This window comes from Anas platyrhynchos, chromosome 12 (assembly GCF_047663525.1).
Source record: "Anas platyrhynchos isolate ZD024472 breed Pekin duck chromosome 12, IASCAAS_PekinDuck_T2T, whole genome shotgun sequence".
Taxonomy (NCBI): domain Eukaryota; kingdom Metazoa; phylum Chordata; class Aves; order Anseriformes; family Anatidae; genus Anas; species Anas platyrhynchos.
This window is the reverse complement of record NC_092598.1, coordinates 10,987,716-11,003,351: the sequence shown is the minus strand read 5'-3', so window position 1 is coordinate 11,003,351 and position 15,636 is coordinate 10,987,716. Positions and strand designations below refer to the sequence as shown.

At 39.5% G+C, this 15,636-nt stretch overlaps 1 protein-coding gene and 1 non-coding gene across 2 annotated transcripts in view; both read left to right on the top strand.

The window, feature by feature from the left end:
• The window catches only part of LRP3 (LDL receptor related protein 3), a 50,394-nt gene that overhangs the window by 758 nt on the left and 34,000 nt on the right, over positions 1-15,636 (top strand). The window lies entirely within an intron of this gene.
• TRNAT-AGU (transfer RNA threonine (anticodon AGU)) lies at positions 1,912-1,985 on the top strand. Its single transcript has one exon. It is a non-coding gene; the product is annotated as a tRNA-Thr (tRNA).

Below are 15,636 nucleotides of genomic sequence, written 5' to 3'. Positions count from 1 at the left end.
GAACAGAAATGAGAATAGTTAGAACTGGGCATGTGGCAGCCTGGAACACAGTTAAGCTGTGGAATAAAAACACGTTTGAGTAGGTAGATTATTTTTTCTTTTTTTAAATTATACGAAATGTGTAGCAACAATCACAGAATCCAAGGTTAAAAGAAAATACTTCTGGGATACATTTTGTATAGCTTTATGGCTTTGAATAAACATGAGGTGATAAAAATGCATTAATTTCCAACATTCTTTTCTGTACTGTACTTCTAAATTAAATAATACTTTTTGTTGATAGAGCAGCTAAAAGAAAATGCTATGTCCATGCCCCTGATGTTATTTTTTTGAACAGATTACAGGAAGTATGCATGTATTATAGCTGAAGTAATTTGGCTTGAATGTAGTTAGTAATACTGAAATAATTTCTGTATGTTAGAAAAGATTAGTCATTGATGTTGTTATATTAACATTGAAAGTGTTCCTTTTTTTTTTTTTTTTCCCTTTTCAGCTGGAAAAAATCAATGCTCATTTTTTTTTTTCCCCACTGAAACAATTGCTCTATAGAGGTTTGGTTTATTTTGCATTAGTAATATGAATAGGTTGCAATTTAAATGATTACTCTTTTTATTTCCCAACGTTAGAAAAACAAGGAAAAAAGAATTCTTACTGAATTAAATTTAACCAGAATGTAAGTTTTATTACTTGTTGCTGTTACCTGTCCACTAACATCACTTGTGTCCTGCTTGGGTGCCATATGAGTCAGCTTTAGCCCTGAACTGATCTCACCTGCAGCAGTAGGCTTGTGTTTGTATGCAGAGTAGGTTTTGTGGAGAATGTGATAGCTATCGACAATTCACAGGGTGACTTTTTGTCTGCATTTATTGTGGGTTTTGTACCCTGCAGTTTGACTAATTCATTCAGGCTGATTTTTACCTGTTGACAAAGTTAAGAGAGAAGGCTGTTTTAGACCAACTAAGCGTGGCTGTCATTCTGTAGTGATTACTTGAAAAATACCATCTATAATTTGTCTCTAAATATGCCTTAGGTGACTGTTAAATTGCTGAGGCAATCTCTGCATTTTGCAGATTCTGATTATACTCCAGGCCTGTAATCAGATCTATTCATGAGGCTTCTTTCTCTGATAACCTTTGGTTGTGGGCCAGGCTGCATGTTCATTTGTGCCTCATTGCGACGTGCTTATACCATCCGTCTTCCTGCTGTGGCACATCCTCGCTGCCCTGCGGAGGTAACAGGCCAAGAGCTGAGGCTCTTCAGGACGTTTTACTGGTGGCAGCGTCAATTCTGTGTGAAGAACTCAGATTTGTTATATAGAAAACTGCAGCCTAAATCACTTTCTTCTCTAATTATTTAGCTTGCATAAAGGTGTGTGCGCGCATGCGTTCGGTCAGGAACTATTGTTATGGGCGCAAATCCTACAGCAGATAAGCAGTGTGTGCCCATGCACATCGTGGTTTAATTTCTGTGTTGTTACAGAGGTGATGGCAGTGTGAGGGCTACTATTCCCTCACTATCCTCGGTTGTGAACCCTGGGTGCTTGAGACAGTGGGTTTGGGACGAGACAGGACTGGAGCCTAAACGCGAGCCTAAACCTTGCCAAAGTATCTTCCTTCACAGTCTCTACATGTCTTGTGCCAAAAGCAAGCGCCTGACAGAGCCAAGCCTGGCAGTCTCTGCGCTGATCGCGGCTGCCACACCAGAACTGCCCAGCCCCCTTGAGCCGCGCTGTGAGGCCGGACCTCTGCGGGGGCTGACAGCGGGGCGAGCCCCTGCCCGAGCCTGTGAGGGCAGCTCGGGGGCCGCACTGGCCGCCTCGCCGGGCCGGGATCCCCTCAGCAGCCTCTGAGGCACTGCCCAGGAGCCGCCGGCCGCTGTATTGGGGCCGCGCGGAGCAGGAGCCTATCGCCCGGCGCCGTGGCTTAGTTGGTTAAAGCGCCTGTCTAGTAAACAGGAGATCCTGGGTTCGAATCCCAGCGGTGCCTGCGCGGCTCGGTCCCCGCCTTTTGCCTGCGGCCGCTGTTTTAGCGCCGCCCGGGGCGCGGCGGGGACGGGCGGGCTGGTGGGCGGCAAGCGCTGTGTGTGTGTGGAGTCCGGTGTGTGTGGTGTACCTAGATGGAGGGGGATGGCTGTACCACAGCCGTGCTCCTGCTGTCCGGGCTCAGGGCCTGTGGTGGCCGCCCTCCCGGCAGGCCCAGCAGAAGCTGCCTGTGTGTGTTGGTCGGCTGCCGACATGCCTGGGGAAAGGGAACAAGGAACAAAAAGTTCCAGTTTTAAAGCAGAGGATTTGTTTTTTTCCCCGAGATTTTTAATCGTGCAGAGCCAAGAAAATTCCTCTCTCAAACGTCTTTGCTTCCTGTCTGTAGATCTTCAGAAGTCTCTCAGGTTCTCTTCCCTTTTTTCTCTTTTTCCTCTAGTTTGCGTGAACGCTGGCTAGATGTCCAACACTGAGGCATTTGTCACCCCTCAGTGCTGAGGCTCAGCCTTTGCCTCTCCTTACTGGTTTGTTTCCGTAGTGTGGCTTCTCCAAGTGACAGTCATGACGAGCACTGTGATCATTTCCCTGCCGTTAGTGACGCAGGAGGGGGACGGAGTTTTCCAGGACATCTTTAGAAGTCAAAGGCCAAATCCTCCCCCATTAGGCTTGTGAATTAGGTTTACTGAACTTATGCCAAATGTGACTGTAAACGAATGAGAATCCATCCTCAGATCTGAAGTCAAAAGCCTTAAAACCCATTAATACAGCAAGTCCCAGCCTTGCAGCTGTGTGCTCAGGCATTTTTTGTCCCACACAGCAGCTGATGGGAGTCAGTGGAGTCTGGCATGTTTGGAGGGTCAAGTTGTCAGGGTGCAGATCTACAGGGGGCTGGAAAAGAGCTTTCCCTAGCCCCTAACGCAATACCCGAGCCTAATGTCCAGGATCAGCGTCTAGTTATAGCATCTATCTGCAGGAATCTTTCTTTGAGCAGTGTTTTCCGTAAAAATGCAACATAGGTATTCAATACATGATAAGTATAAGCAAATAGTAAGTGCAAATTTCAAAATGTTTCTTAACAATTAGGAGTATACAGATTAAGGCTGTTTTCATCACATTCTTCAGTAACTCATTGATTTGTGTTACAAAGAAGGCTGGGGAAGAGCAAGCCACGTTGAGTGTCAGCCAGGTCATCTGCTGCTCCTCAAGCAGGGTCTGTTTGGATTCTGCAGGAAACAATTTTGAAAATAAAAATCTCATGTGGATATTTTTGTTCCTCCAAGCATGTAACTGTTTATTCTGGCTGCTGTAAGAGGGACTCTGCATTTTTGTATTATGAGGATGATTTGCATACTTACAGGGAACCAACATTTAAGCAAATTGATTGAACTATGGCATATTTTTTACACAGATGTAATGATATATAAATACATCATACAGGTTGCTTGTTTTGGTTCATACTCACATTTTAAATATGTATTCAGTAAATCCCTTCATCTGAGCACTGGGCTTTCACCGGCTGCCCGGAGGGTATCTGTGAATGGCCTGCTGTGCTGGACAGCTTGTTACATTTCTTATTTATGTTATAACATTCATAAAAAAATCAAGAAACAATGTGAAAGTGATTTGGATGTGCTTGCTTTGGTTACAGTAGCAGTATCTCAGGGTTCGTTTTGCTCCCAAGATTTGCCACCAGCCTTTTTCATTGCACAAGGGCCTTCAACACCTTCAGTCTAATACCCTAGCCTGGAAAGGTCCAAGTCCGTCTGCTTTCTGCCTTCACTTCTTCCCATTCTGTGTGCTACCTTTTGTATGCCATGTAAGCTTGCGGGGACGAAGTGTGAGTGCTGTCTGTAGAGCATGCAAAAGTTCCCTGTCTCCAGAAAGGCTACATTTTTTATCGTTCTCAAAGAGGAAGCACAGAGACATTCTGGTTCATAAACAGAAGTGGTATTTGGCCTGTTGAAACTGGCTTCAATTTTGGCTGATCAGTAAACAATCTCACTCGTTTTCGTAGCAGGAATAGCCAGCTGGACTATTCTGTTAGGCCCACTGACCTCGGTGAAACTATTCCCATACTAACATTTTTGTGGGATTAAGGGCCTTAGTTGTTCTGTTATGGGTTATATGTAGATAAAATCTTGAGAGCTGGAGCATGAAACCCAAGAATACTCATCACTGTGATTGTGAAAAGTGTTTTAATGAATGTGATTAAAAAAACTGTGTTAAAATGTCAGAATACTAGTCGTGTTAAAAGGTTCTATATTATTTATCATGTAAAGTTCCACAAGATAGGTTTCTGAGGTAGTTTGAAATCACTAACATTTAAGCTAAATTTGCATGTTTAGTGTCTTTTTATTTTTTTATGTACATGTGGTGGAATAGGCCAGATAAAGGCCACTTAAATCTAAAACAAAACTGTAATTACAGATTCTTCAGCAGTGTTAACACTGCGTTGAAGTTTTTACATGCTCTGCCAGGTAGCAGGTAGTAGCAGCTGTTTTCACATAAGTATTTGCATTTTTATTCATGGTGTGATCTGAATAAGCTTCCTTCTCCCCACCCAAATGTCACGCCATCCTGTCAATAACCAGTGAAGTAAAACAGCTCTATATAATCATCATCAACTGCTCTAAATTACAGCAAGTGGTGCTTATAGACCCCCCTCACCGTTACTCTACTGGTATTTGCAATTTTGTGTTTGAAAAAACACGCATACTCAAGTATGATCTGCGTAATTTCCAACCAGCAAGAGAGAGCACAGTCAGTCTGGCCTTGTAAATCAAAGACCTCTTCTTGGCTCTTCAGCTGCTGTTTGGCTCTGGACACAGTGATTTTAACTTCTGACCTCTTTTGCCATCTGCAAAATTATAACAGTATTACTGACCTCACAAAGATGCTGTGAGAGTTAATTAATGTTGTATGAAACACTTTGAGCTTTTGGATAAAATCAATATTATTCAATCTATGTTTTTGGTTTTCTTCTCAGTGAGCTCTCAGTTTGGTCATGCTGATGGTGACACTTTTCAACAGTGCTGACAGGGTTCAAAGCTGCATTTGACTTGCAGGTATGTAATTATATCAGTATATGACTGATATTGCCTGAGAAAGAGATTAAGTGTAATAGGTAGTTTATGATAAGTACTTAAAAAAACAAACTTCCAAATTTTAGTATTTGTAAAAAGTACTGTTTTTTGATGGCAATCCCAAAACAAATGTGTTTAAAGGCACAGGATGCAAATTAACACTTGGTAAAGACAGGGGATCTTTGCAAATTAGGTGTGATAAATTATAAACTCTGTAAAAGGATATTATAGAAGCTCATATATGACTCTGAACAATTCATGTGATATTAACAACGCTAGCGATTTGTGTCTTGTGCTATGGTCTTTTTAAGTGTACATTAGGGTAAGAAAAAAGCCAAATAAAAATCAGAAAAGAGATTGTGTCTGGGCAAGACATCTATTATAGAGCACACAGTGTTTATGTTTAGAGCTATAATGAATCTCTCTAATCATATTAAGGTGGAACCAAAGAATAATTAAATTACCAATACCAAGTGTGTATATATATATATATATATATATATATGTATTTTGAGCAAGTTTGCTGATGACACCAAACTTGGAGGAGTTGTGGACTCGAATGAGGGTGGAAAGGCCTTGCAGAGGGATCTGGATAGGTTGGAGAGCTGGGCGATCACCAACCGCATGAAGTTCAATAAGAGCAAGTGCCGGGTCCTGCACCTGGGACGGGGAAACCCTGGCTGCACGTACAGACTGGGCGATGAGACGCTGGAGAGCAGCCTAGAAGAGAGGGATCTGGGGGTCGTGGTAGGCAGCAAGTTGAATATGAGCCAGCAGTGTGCCCTGGCAGCCAGGAGGGCCAACCGTGTCCTGGGGTGCATCAAGCATGGCATCGCTAGTAGGTCGAGGGAGGTGATTGTCCCGCTCTACTCTGCGCTGGTGCGGCCTCACCTCGAGTACTGTGTGCAGTTCTGGGCACCACAGTATAAAAAGGACATGAAACTGTTGGAGAGTGTCCAGAGGAGGGCTGCGAAGATGGTGAAAGGCCTGGAGGGGAAGACGTACGAGGAACGGCTGAGGGCACTGGGCCTGTTCAGCCTGGAGAAGAGGAGGCTGAGGGGAGACCTCATCGCAGTCTACAACTTCCTCGTAAGGGGGTGTCGAGAGGCAGGAGACCTTTTCTCCATTAACACCAGTGACAGGACCCGCGGGAACGGGGTTAAGCTGAGGCAGGGGAAATTTAGGCTTGACATCAGGAGGGGGTTCTTCACAGAGAGAGTGGTTGCACACTGGAACAGGCTCCCCAGGGAAGTGGTCACTGCACCGAGCCTGACTGAATTTAAGAAGAGATTGGACTGTGCACTTAGTCACATGGTCTGAACTTTTGGGTAGACCTGTGCGGTGTCAAGAGTTGGACTTGATGATCCTTAAGGGTCCCTTCCAACTCAGGATATTCTATGATTCTATGATATATATTTAAGCTGGAGGAGCAATGCCACCTGTCTTAGAAAATTTGGGATGGGGTAAATGGTATAAGTTTTAGAGCAGTAACTATATTCTCTCTGTGGACATCGCACTTAAGTGGTTTAACCATAACACTAACAGTTCCTAAAAAGAACTGTGTGTCTTTACTTGTTGCTCAGATTCACCTTGATCTTCTAGCTTGGTAGCTAAGGACAAAATCTATTGAGCCGTGAATACAGGGACAGTCACAAGACTCTGGATGTTGACACGCAGCCTGTAACCACGGCCTATGGAAGTAGCACAGCACAGTCTAAATCTTGGCAAAAAGATTTTGACTTTAATAAGGCAGATATTCTCAATGAAATATGTTGCTTTTATATATTCTGTGGGTTTTTATGGGACACCTTACTCTTGTACAGTTTAAATGCAAAGCATGCAAAATACATACCAAAAGAACGTGGCCAGGTGACTCCAGCACAAACTACACTAGAGCTCTGGCCTGAACCTGTTACTAGTTTTCATGTGACATTCTCATATGTTCTGAGGTGAAAGTAAAGCCTTACCTTCATCCAGTCTAATAAAATACTTTCCATCTGGAGTAGAAGTGACCATAATGCAGAGCTTTTTTATAAAGGCCTTAAAAAATAACTATGCATGAATAAATGTAGTATCTTTTTATCTATATATTTGGGAGAGAATGTTGTGTCAAAAGAATCATGTTTTACACCTGTTGTGGATAATTCATTGAGATGAAGAAGAGAGAAACAAGGAATTTGATTGCTTGTATATTCTAAAATAAAGTGTTCCTTCTTGTTTTCTAATAGTAGCTCAGAAAAAAAATAGTGAAATTTTGTCAAGGTACTTACTATAAAAGAATACACACCTGGAGGAACTTCTCAACAGCTTATCCCTTGTATTTTAAAAAAGAAAGTGAAATAATGAAATAAAGTCAGTGTCTGATATTTTAAAGAATTCTCAAAGTGGCAGGAATTGCTACAGAAAATCTTTAGCTCCCATGCTGTTGTGAACAATAATTTTCCCAAGACTTTCATAACAGTTTCTGTGAAATTGTACACAGAGTTTATCACAGTCATGGTGATTCTGTGCTACTGACTCAATGAAGTTGAGTATATTAAGTATCACTTAGCACAAGAAAATAAATGTACTCTTACTGACTCAGACCAGAGGTGCATCTAGCCTAGTGTCTCTCCATAGCTGTGGCCAGCAGCACATGTCTAAGCTAGGACATATGCACAGGGCAAACATGCAGTGATATTTTGCCAGAATACTCTACCGAATACTCACCTCTGGTGATTTCCAGCTTGGGGTCTTGAACTCTCACATACAGATAAGATCAAATTTAATTTTTCATTTCTCTGTATTTGTGGGAAGCAAGAAGTGAAGGGACTCCTGCAGGCAGATGTGCATATTGGAGACATCTTTATCACAGGGACAGTTGCCTAAAGAAGGGAAATATTAGAGGCAGTCAAATGTTTAGTGGCTGTTTATTGTAGCAGTGACTATAGGCTTAGGGGAAGATATTTTCCAATTCGTTGGCAAGGGCTGGCATTGCTGCCTGCACATTATTCACAAAGATTTGGATGAAAATGTTTGATGAAAACACTGAGTGAAGCCACATCGCCTGTTAACCTCAGTTTGCAAGACTGCCCTTTCCTATTCCCTGACATACTGTTCTGTAATGTGTAGTGCTTTGACAGGCATGTCCTGTTGCTGTGTCATGCCTCTATAATGTGATGTGATGCTTCTGTCATGAAAGGATTTGCCAGAGTGTAATACATCAGCTCTGAACTTTGGGGTCGGGGGAAACCGTTTGGGATACTGTAGTCTGTGTATTAGAAAACAAAGACATTCTCTGCTAATACTGCTTTGCTTCTATGTAGAGATGTTGGGATGGATGTTTTCCTAGTTTGTAAGTAATTTGCAGAAACAATATGTGCTACTTGTAGGATTGCTCTAAGATTTCCTTTGCCTATTCTTACAAAGTAAGTAATTACATTGAAGTATTTTACTGAGAAGAGAGTGACTTGCCCCCACCACTTTGCAGATCAGCTCCTCACATGTATTTGTTCTGCCAGTGATACTCACAGTTTGGACCTTTGTGGAGGTAAAACTAGCCTGGAACTTTACAGGTAGATATTCCAGAGTATTGCTTAAATGTCAGAAAGCACAACAGAGAGCAGTAGCAGAGAAGAGGCAGGCACTGAGCAATTTATATTCTTGCCAGTGAGGACCTGTGCTGTTGCTCCATTCTCCAGTAATTCAGCTTGTAATTATGTACACATGGATAGAAAATATATTTAAATTTTTGAAAGCTTGATTGTGCTTCAGAGTGAAAATCAAGATTCTCCAAGCTGGGAGATGGGTTAGCTAGAAAAATCTAAATGGTGTGCTCAACTGCTGCAAAGTGGAATTTTTTTAATTCAAAAGGCTGCAATCTATAGCAACAAAACTTGTGGATCTGTAGGACCAAGGAGATGAATAAAGCAGTTTTGGCCATATATGGCTGTTCTGAAAAATGCCTATTTCATTAGTTATAATTGGCCCATGATTGAAAGGTTTATTTGTCATGGAACCTGGCCTCTTCCTTCTCATGTTTTAAATGCACATTGCTATTTTGGCAATTTACGTTTGTTTTATTTGATTGTGAAACCATTGCAGTTCAGTTTATTTGCAGCTTAACCTTCTATTTCTGTTCCAAAGGGATATAACCTAACATGGATTAAAAAAGGTAAGTTTTGTATCTCATTTTGGGTAGGAATAGGTTGCATAGGTTTCAAACCAGTACTCACCTCACTGGATACCCATGTCCAAAGTGTGATTAAGAATATGGGTTTGAAGATGGACACTTTTTGCATGCCTGTAAAAAAGTGTCTAAATCTATTACGTGTATGTAGCCTTGTTGTTCACTTTGAGGAGTAGTTTAAAAAGAATTACCTGGAGCAAAGGGCAACTGTTGTTAACAACTATGAACTAAAATCCACAGTGCTAACACCTCCTGTATGTAACGCTCCTTTTAGGGCACAGAGTCTTTCAGTCAAATAAGTTGAAATTTAGTATATTTTGAGGGTATTTGCTAATGCCTGTGTTCTTTCTCAGTCTCTGTGCATCATTATGATTAAAAAGATGAGGTTGCAAATGTTGTGGACAGACCAGTGCAACCTGCAATGCAATCACTGCAGGTGAGTGCTTTGCTCTGGCTTTGCTGTGGTTTATCTATGTGAGTCCTGTTCTAAGACATGGCCTTTCTTATCCTGGAGACATAACATTGCATGGGCTCACACGTATTACTAATGGGGTTGTGGGAACTTCTGTTTCACAACATTGGAAAGGCTAGTGTAGAAATCATAATGCATTCAGCAACAACAGAAGAGCCAACATCTTACCCCTGGTTTAAGTCATTTGAAAGGTAATGCCTGAGGCATACGAAACAGGGAAGCATCTTTGATTCCTTGTTGCAACAGGTCTTTTCTTTCCTTCAAGCAACTGTGCTTGAGCTGTGATTAAGGTTTAAATATAAAAGGATATTTTTAATATTAGTTGGTGAGGTAATCAAGAATTGACCTCACTGACGTCAATGGCAAAACTCCCACTGACTGTGCTGTAGTCAGGTTTTCATTCAATAAAAAAATAATAAAGAATCTGATTCATAATGAAGGGAGGAAAAGATGAATCAACCCAGGCTGTGTGGGTAGAGTTTTTCCTGTTATTAACTGTGCAGTGGCATCAAAACAACGAGGTCTGTCTTTATTTGCTGTAGTATTTGTGATTATTCTTTACTTACATATGACTAAACACAATTAGCCCTCACAGGATTCCTGCCAAAGTGTGTGCTGAGCTCTCATTGTAGTCAATGGAAACTATTGAGTACAGAGCTTTCTAAAAATCTCTTGATAATATTTGAACAGAAGTGTTTTTAAGATCCTTAACTGGAATACATTTTTTTTAATGACATAAATGTCGATTAGGTATCATTTCTGGATGATTTTTTAAACAAATGTTCCTTTTAATATCTATACGATATTCATAAAAATATTGTTCTCTATTTTTCTCCTGTAGTAGCAAAATGTAATGGTTGAAATTGTGCTAAGAGCAAATATGACCGTTTGTACCTATAATTTCATGTGGTGTTTCTCTCTGAATGAAGATACTAAAATGTCATAGTCCAGACATAATTTATAATAGTTTCTCTAATTATTGATTAATATTTGGGAAATAAAGTCTGATAGAAGCTGTTCAGTTAACTTTTGGTGCTTATTTTTGACAAATTATATGACTCTATATAGTGCTTTTCTGTTAGAATGAATATTTATTATCAGTAACATAGAAATTGTCAAATAACATGGTAAGTCAGTTCTGTTTGGCCAGCCCTAAGTGGCTGTTATTTTCACTACTACACTTTTTGTTGTGCTTTTTTCCTTAATTAACATTTAAATTTGCATGTCATTTTTATGCAGAACAGAATTAATCACACAAATGATCATTTTTTCTCCTCTGATATGGGTTATGCTCTTTTATGTGGTGCTTCTCATGGTCATTTGGGTTATCTTTACATAACAGATATACGTTATCTTAGTCGAGCAGCATACTATTATTTCCTTAACTTTAAAGCTACCAAGACTTGGTTTTTGTATACTGTTATCTGTATTAGCTGCATTCTGAAGTTTTCTTTTTATTTTCTTAATAGAATGTCCTTTAAAGGGTAAGAATTGTGTGTCCTTAATCACAATAACTGCACACGTGTGATGAAGGCTGGGATTGTGTAGACTGTACAGCTACCATTACCACATGACATCCTTTTCTTTAGGCTGAGAAAATTTAGCCAAGGTATTTCTAGCAAATGCATTAGGTGAAACTACAGTGTGCAATGTTTGCATATTGAATGGAAGAAGAATACTCAAGAAGTAAGTACTTCTTGATAATACTTCAAAGATACTCAAGAAGAAAAAAACTTGAGCTGTAAACTGATAGAAATTCAGGAAGTCAAAGGCTCTAAGCAGCTGAAAAGGTACACAGGTCTCTGTCATGCAATTTTTTGACTACACAGGAAAACCATTTAGGGAATAGTTAACTCAGAACACTAGGTCAAAAGGAGTATATTCCCTTGGTTGCCATGGCCAAAATCTGCCTTTTTTTTTTTTTTTTTTTTTTAGAAGGCAAGGATAGATGTGCTCCTTTAATACTGTTTCCCATGAGGTCAATTGTCATTTCTTCTGGCAGTCTGTCTGACTGTGGTCTGTGGAAATATTACCTGGTTAGAGAAGAATTAATGAATTAGTGACGGTAAAGACAAATTTGGAATGATTAGAGCAAAGAACTGCTCTGAGTTGGCAAATCTCTTGTAAAGGTGCTAGTGAGACTCACAATATAGCTAGATGCAGTGGTCCAAACTCTGTTTAATATAATGGCAAATAAGAGAAGGACTTAGAAATTTCTTTTGATACCAGCTTGTTGAATCTCTGACTTAATTTCCAAATGATTTCACATAAATTGATTATGCAACTGCTGCTGGTTTCTGTATTTGAGCAACTCTGAACATGGGACCCTCAGGAGAGCTTAAAAATAGATTTAGGGCTGTCTTGGCACCACTGGCTTTGGGCCTGCCTGACACTGATCAGAGCTAATTTGGCTGCAGAGCCCCCGGCTGGTACTGTACAATCTGAAATTCATCCGGGTCTTTGCTCTGTATCTGTTCTTCCCTGTGAAGAACTTCAGCAAGAACGTTCATTAATGATCTCTGGAGTGAAAATCCTCTGTAGGAAAAGAGTATACTTTATTCAGTAAATACAAATATTTCTGAAATTAAATTACTTTGCAGCAGCATTAAAATTGTGAGTGCTTGCACATCAGGATTTGTGTCTTGCTAATGTTTTTTGCATTACCTTTTTGTCACCTGAGCTCTGGACATTACAGAGCTTTGCAGAAAACCTAAGGAGCCCTTCTGTACTGGAATGCATCAAGTAAATTGCCCACAAATACGGCTAGAATTGTGCTGAGCTAAATGTGGCTGCAGTGAGTAATTGTAATCGTGTCCAGCTGGGATTACTGTACTTTCAGCAAATCTATAGACATGGCATGAAATATTTAAAATTGCTTGACAGTTAAATATTTTTGCTAGTGTGCCTCACTTTTGAGAAATAGGAAACCTCTGTGATTCATACCTCCGTATCGGTACAATCAATGGGCACTGCTCTGCCACAATGTCCAGTGACTGCAGGATTGAGAACAAATGAGCTAATCACACAGTATCAAAGTTCTCTGCAGTAAGTGGAACAAGAAGAATTGAATTTGCGATTGTTACACCTTTGGCTGTGGAAGTGGAACCAGGTCATATTGCCTAATGAAACAATGACATTCAATATTACCTCTTTGGATAACTGTTTCTTTAAGCCTAGTACAATGCCATTTTTATGGACGTAACTAGTACTTTTTTTTTAATATCTAGAGCAGAAGAGTATTGAATAAGTAAGATAAATTAACAATTATTGTAATTGCTTTCACTATTGAAAATTGTCAAGTTACTGTAACAATAATAGTTTAAAATGCATAGGTTTTCCTAACTTGCATGAAAATTACATATAAGCTGTTATATTTTAAGAACTCAACAACATAGGCATGGAAGCATAAAATACTGTTGTTTATTTGTTCCAAGATGATCTCTGGATGATGATAAATTCATAAAAGCTAGTATACAGTGAACACCCAAAGCAACTGGTCAGTTGAGTTAGTAACTGAAAAATCACCGCAACCTGTCTAGAAATGATTCCAACAAAATAAATACAAATGTAAGTATAAATAAGTATTTATTCTTTTAGTCAAATAAGTTTTAAAACTGGTTTAATCTTCACAGCACCACCCCAGACATTGGCAAACCAAAGAATGTGTTGCCATGGGAAAAAAGGGCTGTAACAAAGGACGTTTGAACACTGATAGCTATAAATGCATATGCCAAGCTGGGTATCATGGGAATTTCTGTGGTATGTATATTCCATTACCCTGAACTCTGAAATCTGTACTAAGATCAAAGTATGTTTCTGTTAGCTACTTTTAATTTAGCATTTGTGACTCTTCTGGTTCCATCTACCAGCTTGACTGCTTTCTGTTTAAGAGAATTCATAAGTATGTAAAGTATAAATATAGAGAAACCTTATATATAAATTGTTTCAGTGTTATTGTTGCTTTTTGCATTTCCTTTTATTTTTTTCCTTCTCTTTTCCTTTGGAACATCTGTTTACTTTTGAGATTTCCCAGACTGATAACTCTGTACAGGAATTATATATTTAGGAAAGGCAAAATTACCTGTGCATAATTCTAAGTAGGCAACATTTTGTAAGATTCTCATTCATCTGCTCACTATTCTAGGTACTGGTGGATATTTTTGTAAATTGATCTACTGTAAATTTTTCTTTCTTTTTTTTTTTTTCCCTTTTTTTGTTCTACTTTTCCTTCATTTGGTTGGCTTCTCTATCTGGCACCTTTATCTCCCACTCAATTAAGGGAATAACTGGAATGTTTTGACAGCCTCATAAATATTCTGGGAAGGGATGACATCTCTGGGCAGCAGTGCGCAGCCATGCTACTGTTGCCCTCAAGGATAAATAAACAAATGTCAGCTCAGAGGCGTACCATTGATCCTGTGTATGGAGTTGATGCATATGAAAGAGGATCTCGGTTGACTCTACCTTCAGAAAAAGGGAAGTATGAGGGCAAGAATTTTTCTTGCATTTCTCTTGACTTTGTTTTTCAGGTTTTGACAAATATTTTACCTCCTCTGTTTGGCATCATATTTACATATGATGTTGTGTTATGGCAATATATACAGATATATAGTCCAAGTCTCGAGTCATATGAAGGATTTGAGTCATATGAACGCTTAAAAGTTTTGTGAAAACAAGTACCTGTGCTCTCTTAAAAGAGTTTTGATCTCTGTATCACTAGGTACTCTTTTTTTTTTCTTTTTTTTTTTTTCCTACAAGTACATTTATAGACTGTGCATATGAATTTGCAGGGCTGCTATCTTGTTCATTCAGCTGCTTTCTTATGGTGTGGTTATTACACAATTGTTGCAATGATTTTTCCTTCACATTCTTCAGCTCATTTACCACAGTCTCTTTATTTACATGCTTTGGTCAGAATGTACAACTGGCATCTGTAGCTCTGCTGTGTGTAATGAGTCATAGTTAAAGGCTATATTGGATTACTTGGTTCCCTTTATGCAAAAGAAAATCTGACTTTTCATGGTTATAAGCTTCACTGAAGGGTGAAGCAGCTTTGATTCTTCTGCAAATCTCTGACATTTAGTTTTGTTCCATGGTTTATCCTTATCCTTTTTTTTTGTTTTCTTCAGCTCTTTCAGGACTGTGGTCTGAATTAGCATGTTGATTTGTCATAATGTTACCCATTTTTATATTAATCATTGTAGAGTTCGCTTGCACACTTCAGCTTTTATATTTTTGAGATTTTGTACACTAATATTAAAAAACAGCCTATGCAACAAGGAACAGAGATGAAATCATTGCACCTTCAGGGCAGACATGATTTCCTATCTGTAGCTACCGGCCCACCATACCTGACAATGTGCTTCCAGTTTTTGTTTGGGACACTGAGTGCTTACACTATAAATACTTACCACTGCTGCTGTTAACAGTTGGTTGAATCACTAATGTGCCAGAGAGAAGTGTTCGTTCATTCGGTGTGACACAGCAAAGATGCCAGAGCTTTTTCTATCATGGAAACATACCTCATGACTTAGTAGCTACGGACTCAATGTGTCCTGCATCCCTTCCATTACAAGTATTGGCACACAGTCTGCATAATGATTGAACATTCACATCTAAGCATGTGTTGGTATTTCCCTCTTGGTGCTTTAAAATGGCTTTTACTTTTAGTGAAATTAGCTAACAGACTATTGTTTTGATGAGCCAGTACAATGTGATCCTTATGTCCTTGTTAATACATTATATGTACTATGAATCTGGCTGTATTTTCCCTGCAAAAAAATAGAATTTTCTAGGCGAGTTCATGCATTCCTTTACATCCTTTCTCATTCTTTCTGTGGAACAGCCTCACTCATGCATGGTTCCAAATTTTCGCTGTGTTATTTATCTGTGCATGTTAAGAAGAGCTTTGCAATCATTTGGGAAATAAGCTGTA